This window comes from Eufriesea mexicana, unplaced genomic scaffold, assembly GCF_001483705.2.
Source record: "Eufriesea mexicana isolate 0111107269 unplaced genomic scaffold, ASM148370v2 scaffold22, whole genome shotgun sequence".
NCBI classification, from domain to species: Eukaryota; Metazoa; Arthropoda; class Insecta; order Hymenoptera; family Apidae; genus Eufriesea; species Eufriesea mexicana.
Genome location: NW_016908212.1, coordinates 1,528,963 through 1,544,905, shown reverse-complemented (window position 1 = coordinate 1,544,905; position 15,943 = coordinate 1,528,963). Strand labels below are relative to the sequence as shown.

The 15,943-nt window shown below is 35.9% G+C and overlaps 1 protein-coding gene across 5 annotated transcripts in view; it reads right to left on the bottom strand.

Annotated features, from left to right (window-relative positions):
- The window catches only part of LOC108553666 (putative fatty acyl-CoA reductase CG5065), a 37,676-nt gene that overhangs the window by 8,396 nt on the left and 13,337 nt on the right, over window positions 1-15,943 (bottom strand). For 3 of the 5 annotated variants that reach the window (XM_017908667.1, XM_017908693.1, XM_017908701.1), the window contains exons 1-2: window positions 13,530-13,774; window positions 12,908-12,945 (exon numbers count right to left, since the gene is read on the bottom strand). The exons of 1 other annotated variant lie outside the window; for it this stretch is intronic. The gene's annotated coding sequence lies outside the window, so the exon portion shown is untranslated. Of the gene's footprint in view, window positions 1-12,907; window positions 12,946-13,529; window positions 13,775-15,943 lie in introns of those variants that run through there. One more of the 5 variants, XM_017908684.1, reaches the window with a different exon arrangement.

The window sequence follows — 15,943 nt, the reverse complement described above, 5'->3', positions numbered from 1 at the left end:
ACAATCTTAAAAAATCAACAACAACAACGACAATAATAACAATGCCAAAAATATCAAAAATATTGATAGTATAAATAAACGTTATTTTGATATTGCGTTAACAATGATTTTTGGAGGTTTATAGATACCATAACTCGTATATCGCACAAGAAACAGCAGTTGATTCTAATTACCCTACTCTCCGTAGTCTCGAGCTCATCACAGATCCACTTGACATGAAATCTGCTAATAGCTCTTGTTAGCAATTTTCAATCTGCAGATAAATCTACCGTATAGGTAATTCTAATCTGCTCGTTTTTAGGAATTCGAGGTAAAATTATCAAGAAAAAGGAATATGACCGACAGGTGGCAAGGCTTTCGATGGATAAAGAAGCACGTGCAGCTATCCGTAAATTCTAATCGTTTTAAAGTAATTAGCACGTTGAACGATAAAAACATGGCAAAATTTCTTGATCTTCAACCGAAGTCCACAATAAGGACCAAAATATCAGGGAACAAAGCTGTACCGCAACACCGAGCCAGTGGAAATTAATTAATTACACGAGCATCGCGTTCCGATGATGGAAGTATCGGCAAAGAAAACGCGATTAGACGTTGAAAGATGAAGCGCATCTGGTTATTTTTCTTTTTGCTTAATTTAGATTTGACACGAGCCATTAATCAATGCGTTTTTAATGAATTCCCATTACGTGTTGGATGAACGCGGCTTCCTGACTTGGAGACATCGCTATTACGTTAGAAATGTTTGAATGATAAAGTGCGGAATCAAAAGTAGAGATGACGAGCCATTATTTTTAAAAATTAAAATTAATGCAACGAGCTTGCGTTGATTTGAATAATAGATTCGTTTCTTTTCATTAGTATAGGTTAAAAAATGACAACATAATACATGAATTCAGGTGATACAGTAATTTGCAAGATGATTTATAAGTACTATACGTTTAACGACTAGGAAAATATCCGTTTATATTGCTTGTAGCTTAATGGAACATGATATTAAGAAGCAACTGTTCTAACTGATGTGAAATAAATTTCATTCCTTCTTATGCCATATGTTTCATCTATATTTATTTACTTACATACACAGGGTATCACAGCAATGGCTTCAGCCGGGCACAGGGTGATTCTACGTGAAAAAACAAATCGAAAATGAAGAATAAAATTTTTTTATTCGAAGCTTCGTTGTTGAAAAAATCGACTTTGAATATTCACAGAGTACACGTGCACTTAATTTCAACTATGGCGGATGGACCATCGATATACCGGCGTACTCGGTGAATATTCAAAGTCGATTTTCTCGGCAACGAATCTTCGAACGAAGAAATTTTATTCTTCATTTTCGATTTATTTTTTCGTAGAGAATCAATCCCTCTTCAATTATACCACCGATATTGAGATTACCTTACTCGTATAAGAATAATTACCTCGACATTCGCAGTTCACTAATTAGTCAATAATTCACGAATTATGGGAAATTTTGTAGTAACATTGGAAACACGATCAAAAATGCGGAATGAGTTAACGAGGGAGAGTAAGACTTTCTCGTTGTTTCCATTTTGAATACTTCAACGACGAAGCGTGCCAATTGGCCTTCTAGCTGGAACTCGTATTATCTAAGGGGAACCATAACTGTTTCTTTAGCCAATAAACTGTATAAACACAATAGCGCAGCCCGTAGAAACGGTATCATACTTAATGCATGGTTCATTCGATAATGATTGCAATGCGATTATTTTAATACAAGTTCATCGTACATAACCTAAGTTTTATTTCAAACATCGATCGATGTGTTCCGTTGTTAAAATCATAACATTTCGTTGAAATATTGCATAAATATCGAATAAACAACATTATCCGTTATATTTTTCCAGTTGCAATTAAGATTAAAATCACCGTGACAAAACTACGCACGACAGAGGTAGGAAATTCCGACGATTTTGAGGTTATATCCTCGCATATGAAAGATATTTAATGCCATAATGTTTAAAGACGTTTCCCTCGGAGGCTGTGTTTATTTTCATGTAACGAGAAACCATAGAACGAATCATAAAGCAAATTATTCGAAGGGAATGAATTTTTAGAAATCAGTGCTAAGCGTAAATTGGAAAATGCTAGAAGCGTAGAGAGAAGCGGTTTCGATGGGATTCTAGGTCAGCGTCCCGGCCTCGAAACGGTCACGAGAACCCGCCCGTTCCTCGGTCTCCACGGACGAAGAAACAAGGAAGAAAAGAGAGGAACGTCGCTCGACCCCGTTACATGAAAACCCGTTATGCGACGAACAACGACCGCGACCGACTGACTGACAAAATCTTTGTTTCCTTTCCGTTTCTCTGTCTCCCACTAATCGACCCTTTTTTCCTTCCCTTGCAGAAGCTTCTTCTCCCTATTCTTTCCTTTCAGTAAATCTACTATTTTTTCTGTCATTTTTTAAATCTCTTTTACGCTTTTTTATCCATGGATATTCCTCCTTTAAGCTCACTTTATCCGTATAATCGTCTATAATTGCTTACGATTTTATTCAATCTTTTTCCCCTTTAACGCTAAACCTATCACGGTCAAATAACTGGAGAACGGAAAAAAGGTAGAAGCTTTGAAAAACAGAGTAACGGGAGACATCGAGGAAATGACTATACCTATATTGGAAGAAAAATGGCGAAGACGAGCGATTAAGGCGATAACGTTAGACGCGACATTTTTAACGAAAGTTTGGGAAACGGTGGTTTAGAACATGGCAAGTTTAGTGTTAATCCTTTCTAAATTGCTTCTATGGGATATAAAAAAAAGAAACGTGGAATATTCGTTCCGTTTAATCGGCTATTATGTTTCGCTTTTAAAACGAGCACGCTGATCTTATTTCCCAATACGCGGGGATAAAGAAATTCCTGCAAGGTATCGAAACCCGCGAAAAATTGTTTAAAAAGCAAATTACACAAGGCGATGAAACAACCGACTTGTGCTATTATGTAAAATTATTCCTCGAATCAGCGTTAACTGTGTTCCCATTTAAAACTTACAACCGGTGATCTAGATTCATTCGGGCATGGTCAGCAATCTAATTAGCGTAATAATTGCGGTAATATATGTTATCGAATCAAGAAACACCGTAACCTAGAAATAAGTATGACGGAAATGAGTTTTCCAAATTTACGTCTCCCCATTGCTTACTCTTTAATTACAAATTTGTTAACCCCTGTTGTCATTAACAGTGACCTTAGTCGTTTGAAAATGTCGTCTATTACTGTTAAAAATTAACCCATTCTACAAGTCAATATGTCGACCACGTTTGCTTACTTATTCGCATAATCAATGAGATATTTCCCTATATATGTAAACACAGTGAAAAAACATAATTAAATCATATTTCATATTCTTCAATTTTCCAGAAGATAAATAGGAAGATTTATTGTTGTAACTATTATTCAGAAATTATTTATTTATCGAAATCGTGACAATTTCCGCGTACACCGCGTATTTGGAGCGCGAACATAATTTACCCTATTACTTTACCCATAAGAATTTTATTCGTTCATTTACAAGCAATTAAAAGGCTCTTGCACAAATCAAGATAAATCGGAGAAATAGAATAGAATTTTGTTTAAATCTGAGACCTCGTTTACGAGAAAATCGAGTTTGAAATAGCAGTTGTCGGCAGACATGCTGAACGCATTCTATTAGGAATTAGGCGAGTGCACGTGTACTCGAGGAGTACACGAGCACGAATTTCTTGAAAGAGAAGCCTGGGATAAAAAAAATTTTATTCTTTCTTCTCTGTTTATTTTTGCTCGTGGAATCACCTCGCGTTCGATCGTATTAATTAGCCTGACACATGCTACGTCATTCAAGTGCGTGATGTTAATACATCGTGCAACACGGGGGTGAGAAGTTCGTAATTTAATAGTGTTAAACCGAGCTCTACATTAGATATCGTACATTATGCAATCGGAAAGCCATTATCGAAAAACACCGGAGAAAAGTGAAAGTTTACTTAAAGGTTTGTACAAACGGGTAAAACTTTCGAATAATTATAATCTCATTATCAATTTTCCTCGAGAAAGAGAGAATTTAAATTAATTCGAGGTAAATTATAAATTAAAATGTAAATGAAAAAAACTTGATAAATTAAAGAAAAAGAAAAATACAACGAAGTTCTGGAAAGACCAGCTTGCTCAAACCGACTTTTATCGTGGTTTATTAATATAACATTCTTTTCTTTTGTAATTATTTGGCACCATTACGTAAATGGAATTTTAATTGAGACACGCTAATTGTATCATCCTTTGAAAATTACGTAATAAATAATTACTGATTACTCGTTTCTTACACTTTCTTAAACCAATCGTCGGTTCGATAAGAACCAGTTAAGTGATTATGAAACTGATGGAAAAAGGTACCGAGCATGACTCAACGGAACACTATCCGGTAATGTTAAGTAAAAGACGCTGTTACCGCATTGTTAAATAATAACAGTTAACGGAAGTCCAGACAGCATGAAATTTCCGGGGTTTCAGAAATACACGATAAAGAGAACTGCTTAAAAGAATCGACCAAAAATGATACTCTTTAACAATAAAACAACACGCGTATAAACGCTTATAAATCACGCATGATACATTCGATCACTTTCATAATTACTGGAACACGTGTTCAAAGGAAAATCATAAACTCGAATAACGAAACCGATGAAATTAATTGCTGCTGAAGTTCACTGCTAGCAGCTGAACATTCTCAGCAACTGCAAAGTCATTTTGATCCTTTTGATAGTTACTAAATGAAAAATTTATTTTATTTTAATCAAAATTCGGTCATTTTGGTCGTGACGAAAGGATACCAAGAATATATCCACATGAAATAACAATCCAATCGATATTTTCTTCATCAGATTCGAGTTCATAATCATCGATGAAGACATGTCAGAAGAGCAGGGGATATATTTATTTTCCGAAATTTAACTGATTTTCCAAACGACACGAAAGAAATTCCTATCCTTATGTTCCCGTCTCGGTCTCTCTTTCCTGCTTTCCTATTATTTCAAGGATCAATACATAAACGCTGTAGCCATCGGTTTTCGAGCGTGGCGTTTGGCCGATGGCCAAAAAACATATGTTGCGAGTAACTGTGGTACCATTAAACGCGTCTAGTTCCGCAAGTAGCTTAACTTTCGTTGAAAATTACGCCAAGTTCGGGGAATCTTCGGGACAAGTTCGAAATAAAGTTAAATTATTAGAAACGCTGAGTATTGACGGATGAACGAATTCCGATATACCTAGTGTCCCAATTCTTTGCGATCGAACTTTATATGATTTTACAGGCATAAACGGCAGGAAGACGTTCTATAAGCATAGATATTCGAGGCTTCGTTAAAAAGTTTCAACGTTTTTCTCTTATTTATATTCGCAGGAATAAATTGATCGAAGTAAATTCGAGTACGGTAAATTAGAGGAAATTTAAATACCGATAAGAGATTACAGAAAGGAAAATTTCTTTGCCCTTTACGATTGAATTTTCTTTCCTTAATCGAAAACGAATTTTTCCATTTCTGTCAATTATTATATTATCGTTAAATACGTTTTGACAGCCCGGATAAATTCTACGCGAATGTTCTGAACTTCCAACGAATTTCATTCCGACTAGAAACAGTTTAATAAATAACGCACACAGAGTAAATAAAAGCTGCGAAGTTTCAACAGTTTCCAACTTTTACTTTCGAACGTTTACGAACTTTCTCTGAGAAATCGAATTTCCCGGCTACCGTATTAGAACGAACGATAAACACCTGCGAATGATAGAAACAAATTTCTAAGTACGTTGAAAATCGAGCGTTCTATTGAATCGCGATGCGAGGAAAATTAATTCGGTGGTGAAATTCCTTGCTTCTCGCTACCCATGACCTACTACATCCATGACATACGTGATTGATCTCGAATTACAATTCGAGTAATGCAGTGAAAAATCAAGAGTAAAAGCGCGGCCATCGGCGGAATGCCTTTGAACAAATAAACGCGAGTCCAACAGTGAATGTTTAATCTTCGAAACTTCAATCGATCAATTTTAAACGTTAAAAAGTATATTAAAGATATTAGAAACATACGATTCATTCGTTCGAAAATTGCACTGTTTCCAAAAATTATCCAATTATTTTTATTGAAAATTTTTCCATAGAAAATTTGATATTATCTTACTGGCGAACAAAAATGCAGAAAAATCTCTTATTTTATCTAGGATAATTTATTAGTAAAAGATATACAGTAAAATCTACAGTATTTTACTATTTTACCAGCGAAAGCTATCTATAATCATCGGGAAGCATCCCGAAACTTTTACTATTCATCGAGCTATGAATAGTATCCGAATTATTTTTAAGCGAAGAATAGCGGGAATTTCGAATGCTACTTTGGTATAATAAATGATTCCCCGAACTATTTTGAATACAGTACACCTGTGATCTCCGCTAAGAAGAGTTACATAATCTAAAAGGTCTTTCCAATTACTTTGGACGATACAGACCTGTGCATAGCTCTCATTACATAATGGTCAATGCTGAAAACCCAGTTACTCCACACTTGACTATGTATATATGTATAATATCTATTGAAAACTCGATTTTAACGAGCTACAATAACCTTAACATCCGACAGAGAAACCAGAATGCGTAAATCAAATTCGAACAGAGAGTACTAAATCACTGAATGGAACGATCGCAGATAAATACCATGTACGTGTAACTTTGAACTCAATTGTAATCTTTATAGTTCCTTTGAAATATTTCAAATCTGCGAATGTATTTTACTGGCTACGCTAAATACAACAAAGAGATTTATGCGAGCGATAGTCCATCGAAGATAGGTGGATCGAGGTTTATCGTCGAATGTAACAGTACAACACGAAAATCATTGGAATTCCATGGCGTATTCCGTTTGAATCATATCAAAGAAACGTTCTTCCTGCCGATCATTCTTGCATTACAATTCAGAAGTCGATGACCTCGTGACACACTTCTCACGATCAAACTAATCCGGACTAAACAAGCACCGCGTATTGACATACATATATGATTAAACTCTTGGTCCATTTTCCGAACAGGCATCGCGAAAGAAAATTTGGAAATTTATCGAAAAGAATTCCAATTTCCGAAGAGCTCTTCGAATTTAAAATTCTTCGAAGTGTAAAAATTAGGGTACGAATTCTTTCGGAATTAAATACTTCGAATATTCTAAAGGTTTCGTAAAAATTTCACAATTTTTCATTCCATGTTCTTTTTTTAAGATGAAAGATTCGGTTTAGAACCGCTGCTAAAATTCAAAATTTCGAATTAAAGGATTTCACATGATGTTCTTTAAAATTTAGACATTTGAATAAATTGTCTCCAAATTTCGATTGTTGATTCAAAGTTTCCCGTAGAATTCATTTCGAATCGTATAAAATTAAAATTTTAAATGCTAGAATTTATATACGTGTCGTAACAATCGAAGTTGCTGATACTACAATCGAAACGACGCTGCATAAATTAAAATTAAATAAGAAAAATCGCGAATTCATTAGTCGTATTGTACCGACGATAATTGGCTGGATCTGTAGGTAATTGCTGGACATGATATTTTATTTTTAAGCAGGCTTCTCGTCCATTGAATAATTAATGCGATTGCACCCGCCGAGAACAAAAGAGAGGAGAAACTGCGGGCTAACGTTTACGGCCACCGAATCGTACTTGCAAAGTTGCAAAATGCACCGCCAAAACGGTTAAAATTTCTTACGTCACGATGCAACACACACGCCAATTGACCTCTATTTGAATATGCATCGCAGAAACAAAATGACCACCGTATGCACAGGTCGCGAACTTTAACCAAGATTAAGGAAAGTTTCGTTTAATTTCCGACAAATTTTACTGTCCTATGGAAATTGAACCAATTAATACAATAACAACGGAAACGATTTCTTTTATCTACGGTATATCCTGCGATGAAAAGGGAACCAATTAACGATCGTTTAAATTACCTTCCTGAATAAATATGCAAAATTCTCGATTCTCGATAGAAAAATTACGAAACAACGTTTTCATTGTTCGGTATACCTTAAGCAATCTATTGGTACCATTTTTGTGAATGTAAGACGAAAATTAAGGAAAGTAAAATTTTCCTTACTGCATGTTCACTTTCTGCAGTGACGACATTTCTTTCCACTGCATTTGTCTCTTTTCCTTTTCTTTTTATCGATTCTCTCTTAGCAACTGCATCAGATTTCGCTAACGCTCGAGATGCCGAAGAAGAAGGATAGAAAAAGAGTAGAACCGTTGAAATTAACCGAGCAGATTTTATTCAAATTTGCCCGAGCACAACGGTACTTACTGTAGGATAGCGAGCAGTGAAGTACACTAACAAAGGAAATAGTATTAACTCTTTGCACTCGACGATTTTTTGGTTAGAGAAGAGTAGAAAATCAAAGATTCTCTATTAAAAAACTGACGATACTTTTTTCAGCAGTAAATAGTAAAAAGTAAAAAGTAAAAAGTAAGGATGCGAGGGCGCGGGAAGGCAGAGAAGACAAAAGGCAGAATGTGGGTAGTCGAGACATAGTGAACAGAGGATCGTGTGCTTGAGAGTTAGAATTGAGAGGAACTTAGTGTAATATTTTAATTAAATAAACCTGTTTTGTTATTAAAAGGGAGTTATTGTTTATCAGACTCGCAGATCTCTGTCTTAATTTAGAGTTAATTAAGAGTTAATTTAGCAAAAAATCCTACATTATTAATCGATTATTAACCCTTTGGAGCGGTTTTGAGTAAACCGTACCGTGGAGCGTAGTTGCTGCCATGATAGTCATTCAAAACTACCAGCGCTCATTTCTGCTTAAACGCGATTTTCGTTCATAGCAACGCTGACAAGGGCATAAAACAGTCCATCGCTTAACATGGGTATAGTCATTCAAAACTACCAGCGCTCATTTCTGCTTAAACGCGATTTTCGTTCATAGCGACGCTGACAAGGGCATAAAACAGTCCATCGCTTAACATGGAACGCCGAGGGTCCTAAGGCCGCAACAGCGGGTGCATATTTGTGTTTCTCAGCTATAGCAACGCGTTTACGTGGGACACATTTATGCGTCCCTCGGCTCTATCGGTTGTTTTCATCGAACGCGCATATGCGTCCTTCGACAAACTGATAGCTTTTACAAAACGCATATATGTGACGCTCGTCCGCAAAGTGTTAACACGATATTAACTACCCAATTAATGCAAATCAACTCGAAAACATTGTCGACCATGAATATTAAGCGCAATTTAATACCACGCATTTCAAATAATCGTTAATTAAGTGAGAAAAACCGAAGAAAATATTTTAGGAATTACAACTACTTTTTCACGAGGAAAAAGATAAAGTTAGGCATTTAAATTAGAGGAATTACAATAGATAAACAGCGAGAAAGAGAGAAACAGAAAATTTGAATTTCTTATCTACAAGGAAAAAGAAATTTCTCTATCAACTTTGCTATCGACTATTCGTGTTTTAAAAATAGGACAACTCTGTGGCTAAAATTTAACTTAAATATTAATTTAAGTTAAAGTTTTATTTAAAATTTAATTTAACTTAAATTTTAATCTAAAATTTAACCTACCTAACCGCAGGAATTTTTCAAGATCGAGAAGAAAATTTGATTCTAGTCACACGATCAAACTTAAAGGAAAGATGAAAACATCGGCGAAGAATTGATGGACTTCCACGTAAGAGATCTTCTAAGAAGCATATAACGTTCAGCAAACAGTTAATGTCGTAACGCGAAAACAGTACCAAAGGGAACAGCTTGGACAAATTCATAGGATTTTTTCATTTTCCCGTCGTGTTAATATTGACGTAGATTTTTATGTTCTGTCCACTCATTTATTCCAGGTTCGCGAACGCTTTTCCTCTATTCCTTTATCTTGCTTGATCAATACATTCGTGACTTTTCATCCTCCTCACCTTCATCCACTTGTTTACCATTGCACTTCCGTTAAACCGTCTTACTATGAAGATCCTCTTCGTTATATCGTCAATTTGCACTCCATGTTAATAGGTTTTACTTGTTCAAATTATGCACTTTACATAGGCACATTATCTTTGGAAATGCCGAATCGTCGAAGATTCCGCTGAAACGTGCACGCAACGTGCAATCTTCTAACGATGGAGAGAAGAAATTTTGAAATGTTCTCCGATCGAATTTGTAATTGGAAAAATTTGGAAATTTCGATTTTTTGCCCTTTTAAATTACTTATGATACGATAAATAATGGGCCAAAGGAAATATTTCACGCTGAAATCGTTTACAGCCGAATTTCTGGCTTCTTAACACTTTGCCGGCTGCTGTCACGCAGACGTGACTTCGGTTCAGCGCGGTACAATGCTTCCACTATGCTTCTGTTTTAACTCTCTCGATCGTCTTTTCTCGATATTCTTTAAGCAGATGCTTGTTCTGTTAGTCTCAAATATTAGTGCCTTTTTAAATAAGGATAGCGTAACTACGACCATCAGCAACTAGTAGAACCCGCGCGAAATTCACCGGTGGCGAGAAGTGAGCGGCTGATAAAGTGTTAAATTTGAAAATTTTCACAAAAAAATTACAGATGAATTGCAAAAATTTAATCGAAATATTATTAGCAGTACGACGATCGCTTTTCTCTCCCATTTTTCTTTACTCTCCTTTCAAATTGTATATTTTTAATTTTTTTAAATTAAACGATAGATTATAGACCAAGAAAAATATGCAGAATGTATGGATACGGCTCCATTCTCCTCTTCCCCCACGGTTATTGATCGGAAATAGATAAAAAAACGAGTAATTGCACGAACGAGTAGAAAGAAGTGATTAGAAAAAATACATTTAATTAATGGATATGCATAATATGTACACGCGAGCAATATTTTCAATGTAAATCAGCGATTCATTGAGCGATCGCACGAGCTTTCCCGCATATAATGATCGAAGGTGATGACTCGACAATCGAAGAACAATAATAAATTTTACTGATACTCGACCAGAATGATTCAACGAACGAGTACATGATAAATCATCATTCTTAAAAAGGTAGAAACAACGAATCATGCATAATAATAATTAATACAATTTGCTTCGCTATTAATTTAAATCAATAGCGACATATGCAACTTATACGACAATGTTTCCATCTATTATAAAGATCAATATTCTAAACAACTTTTGTCAAAACGTATCATCTCCGTATTATGAAGTTTCTCAGATACTCGCAAAGATCTTCTAGTATTACACTTTCGTCGAGAAAAGTTCGAAACATCAGTCTCCAACGACGTATCAAAAAACCACACGTAATCTAACCTACAAAACTATCCAAAATGTCTCTAAAAGAGAAGAACCAGATATTCCCTAAAAGTTACTAGAACTGACTACGAATCACCCTCTTTTCGCTGTAACTCCATTCTAATTTTAGTAACTTACATAACGTAGGAAGTGGAAAGGAAAAGTTAGAGGAAGAGAAAAAAATAGGAGGAAAAACGAAGCCACCATTTTTAGCAGTGCCTTAACCTATACGCGCGTACGCACACGTATCCACGTGTACCGTATCGATCATAATGGAAAACCTTTGGTTCAGAGAATATACATCACGTCAGAAATTAAACAGTCAATTAACTCATCGAGTCGGTTCGATTAGATTAGGGGTGTATAATTAATTTGACCGTGATACATTTCGCGCTTCTTCCGCGACGGCTATAGTTCGAAACGAGAACGATATCAATGTCGTGGCCAATGACCCTCGCCGGAAAGAAAGAGGGAGTAAAAGAGAGAGGCCGGCGATCAGACGACGCAGCTTCCTTGCGGCGCAATGAAATTTCCTCTTTAACCAGCGATTAAACGATTCGAACCTCCGATTAAGGGTTTAATTCGTGCGGATTCTTCTTATTCCGCTAAGTGTGCTGAGCCAGTTCCGCTTTAAGCACGATCCACCGTATCCCGTCACGTTACACCAACCAGACTATTGCCGTTTCAAGCACGCGGGGGCCAACGAACATGAGATCCGACCTGGGTATATGGTACGAAATTCGAACTGGCGAATAAGCCACGAGATTCCAAAACTCCACGTTTTTCTAACTCCCCAACCCCCCTTCGAGCTTTATTCGCGAAAATTCCATACACGAGACTTGAAATTTTGCCGTGTTAGATTGGATTATGGTTAATTTTCCGGAATACCATAGAATTTTTAAAGGCATTTCGAAATTTTGTAGAATTCGTTAAGTTTCGAAATTTAATCAGATTCTAAAAATCGGTGTTAATTAATATATCAGATTTAAAATTACCCAACGATGCGTGGAATGTCGAAGTAAAATAATTCTACGTCTCAATTTCCATACGATTTCTTATTTGCCACTTTAAAAATATCGTCGACTTTATGAAACGAAAGAAAGTCTTCGAATTACTATTTTTCTGTAACGAAAATATCGCCGAGTGCAAAGGGTTAAGCGTTCTAAAGGCGTTCCGAGAACTCGTAGATTTTTGGGGGAATTTGTTTGCCTCGAATTCAATGTGTCTCGCGATATGATGGAATCAAGTCATTTAATTTTAATAACAGGGAAAGAAGGGAAATAACCGTTGAGTTAGAAATTTCGCCATTTGAAATTCGAAATTGAGAAATCTTAGGCATCCGTTATTTTACTTTAACGACGTATGCAGTTGCGACAGTGTACATAGAGTATCGAAACCGAGTGTTCTATGTCTCCTACGATTATGAGAACTCTCCGCGAACCGAGTCGCAAGTAACAAAGGTACGTTAATCACATTAAGTATTCGAAAAGCTGTTTAGCGAGGGAACGTGATAATATTTTCAACTATCATGTGTGAGTAGTTAAACAGAAGAATCTGCTTTGGTGGTGAATAAATAGAATTTACTTGAATCTTTCGCTTACCCATATTGTGCCAACCATTGACCGGTTCCGTGTTGGATCTATTCAGCGAATAGGAACAAACCAAAACAAAAAAGAATGTAAAAATCGATTTTAAATAATCAAAATAAATGAAACAATAACAAAACAATGGAAATCATTCAAGTCCTTTTTCACTCGCTGCCTAAATTTTTCTTCCCTCATTTATACCAATCCTATTTGCGTTAATCTTGCGGGAAGTGTCACATGTGAACATATAAACGCGTACATTGAGAACTAAAAACCGAAACCGAAAGCACGTTCTAATCAACTGATTATCCCAAAGTAGCCACTGATCACAAAAGTGGTCGTACGCGTTTGTATTTTTGCAAATACAATAGTATTTCGCGATAGAGCAAAAATCGAAAGCTCAAATGCAATGTGTGTCACGGGTGCCAGTCACTATATGTAAACAAAAATATACCCAACGCCACAAAGAGAAAGAGTAAAAAAAAAAAAAGTACACCAAAAATCTTAAAAGCTGCCAAACCATAGAGAATCACATAATCACAAGTCACACCATAAACGCAAAATTTACTTTCCCACGTAAAAAATGTGCGCAGTATCCGTAGTAACAAAGAGAGAAAAAGAAAATATGAGAACTCACCGAACTAGAAAATAAAGGAAAATCCAACGAGCGCGAGTTCAAAAATTCGAAGAACGAGAGCTGAAACGATGACTTAGGCAATTGTGCTCGTATCTGTATATACCCGTATGGTCTTAGCGGTCGACACGGACGCTGAAGCGTGTTGAGGATTACTACGAGGGTTGATATGTGGGCCAGCTACTTTAAAGACGAGCCAACTAATGAAAGGTGAACCGAGTCTACCTGGGACCAATCAGAGTACCTTGTATCTGACTGCGTGAGAGGTCGGGATAACTTCTCCCACTATCTACCTTCTACTGACGCATTTACGCATACACACACACACACACCTCACATGCACGTACACTATTGTCTGAGTATGACTCTTCATAGAATTTTGAGATTTCAGACATTTCCCTGCGATCCTTACAGTAAATTCTGAGAATCTAAGCCGAACTCAAGTTCGATGTTCCAGGGTCGATTTTTTGTCAGATTGAGAAGTTCAATCACTGTGTTGGCAGCCCTTACAGATTGGGTATAACGAATGCATAGGGTTGTTATGTACCAATTGTTAGTGCCGAGACTTGCGGATATCAGTTGTGATCGATAGGAATTATAGTCTGATATTCCGTCAGGGTTCAAAACTAGTCCTTTTCTTGGACCAAGTGATAAACTGTAATGTACAGGATGTCCCAGTTCAGGTAGAGATTCCAAGACCTTGTAGAGAAATAAACTTTGAAAAGATAGTTCCAATAGATAGGTCCTAGTCATAGTTAAGAACGAGGAAACGACCGAGGCTGTTTTTAAGTAATATTAAGTAGTATTATAAAGCGTTTTTAAATTCAGTTGAAATATTTTTCTTCCAAACTGCACTTCGTTACAAGGTTCGAAAGCTGTTTAATTATTGCTTTGTTTCTGACAGAATCTGATATAATTATAATATGCCGAATAAAGAGCATAATGGCTGACCCTAACTTATGATTCAATTACGCGCCTTAAAATTTCATGACACTGTAGAGGCATATTTTACGAACAAAATATAGTAACAAAGTTCAAAGCGTATAGTATAAAGGTTTCATATCGTATAAGATTATTTAGTTTTGAATAGAAATAATAAGATATGCGATTTCTCCACTGATTTAGGAGGGAACGATTCATGATGATATTTGACTTTTTTTCGAATTTATATAGACAAAATTTGCATGATTAATCAATGCAATGCGACTTATAATCAATAGAGATGAAAAGAAACTGAAGACACTTCGTATTCAGACGAAGTTCACCTTCTTACAAAATTGTGCAATGAATATTTATAGGACAAATCGTATGTTGAAATGATTTTGTAATGTCTGCCATTGCGCTCGATACCTTGATCCCTTTTACCCTGGTCATTGCGAAGAAAGTTGATCGTGAGTGAAAATATTTGTTAAAGGAATTTGTGTGTTTATTATAAATAATTCATCGCAATTAGTATTGTCTCCGAGGTTCTTCGTTGGAATACGATACTTTACATCGACTTGGGAACAGACATAATTGCTTATACGATTAATTAATCCCGGTAATTTATTTCGCTAATTTTGTCACATTTTCATTAAACGTTGAATTCGTTCTAAACTTTGTTTAGAAATTTTCCAAATAATTACTTATCACGTAAATCGCAGGAAAGGGAAATGTCCCGCATTTCCTCATTTCAGTCGATTAATTCCCTGCACTGTGATTTAATTCTGAAAAATGATGAATTATATCATAGAAATAATAGAAATTTCTTCGAATGTTGCGTAAATATTAAAACACTTTGATACAATTTCAGTTGTACTACAATTTCAGTTGTATTCTAACATTCGACAAGAATTCATTACGAGTCAGACTCATCGCAGTAACTAATTATTATCGTATTCGCATCTATTTCTTGACGATTGTATTTTATTCGGAGGGAATTACCGAGTTGCAGCCAACTGTAGAATTTTCCAATATTGCAACATGTCGAGAAACGAACGTTACAAATTCCCATGGTGAAATTTCCTATAAAAGGAACCATAGTGACCCTCGGAAAATGTTTCGAGGACCTCTTTCTATAGAATCATGTTACATGTTGGGACTCTAAAAGCTGGATAACGTTACTACTCAGTTATATCTACATAACGTATTTTTAAACCTTTTTTTTGTGTAGTGCCAATTGCATGAGCATGAATATTTCACGTTTTAAAAAATTATCGAAGCAAGATGGATAAAGTGAGAAAATATAGAAATAAAAAATTGATTTAACAACGAATAAGCAAAAGACAGACTCTATCTCACATTTTCCGCCTAGCGTTAATAAAAGTTCAAGCAGCTATTGGTATGAAGATTAGCAAAAAACCATAGCACTTTATATAAGTTTCGGCGAACGGGAGGGTTTGACATTAATCGGCGAGCGCGTTGGACTTCGAGCCTAG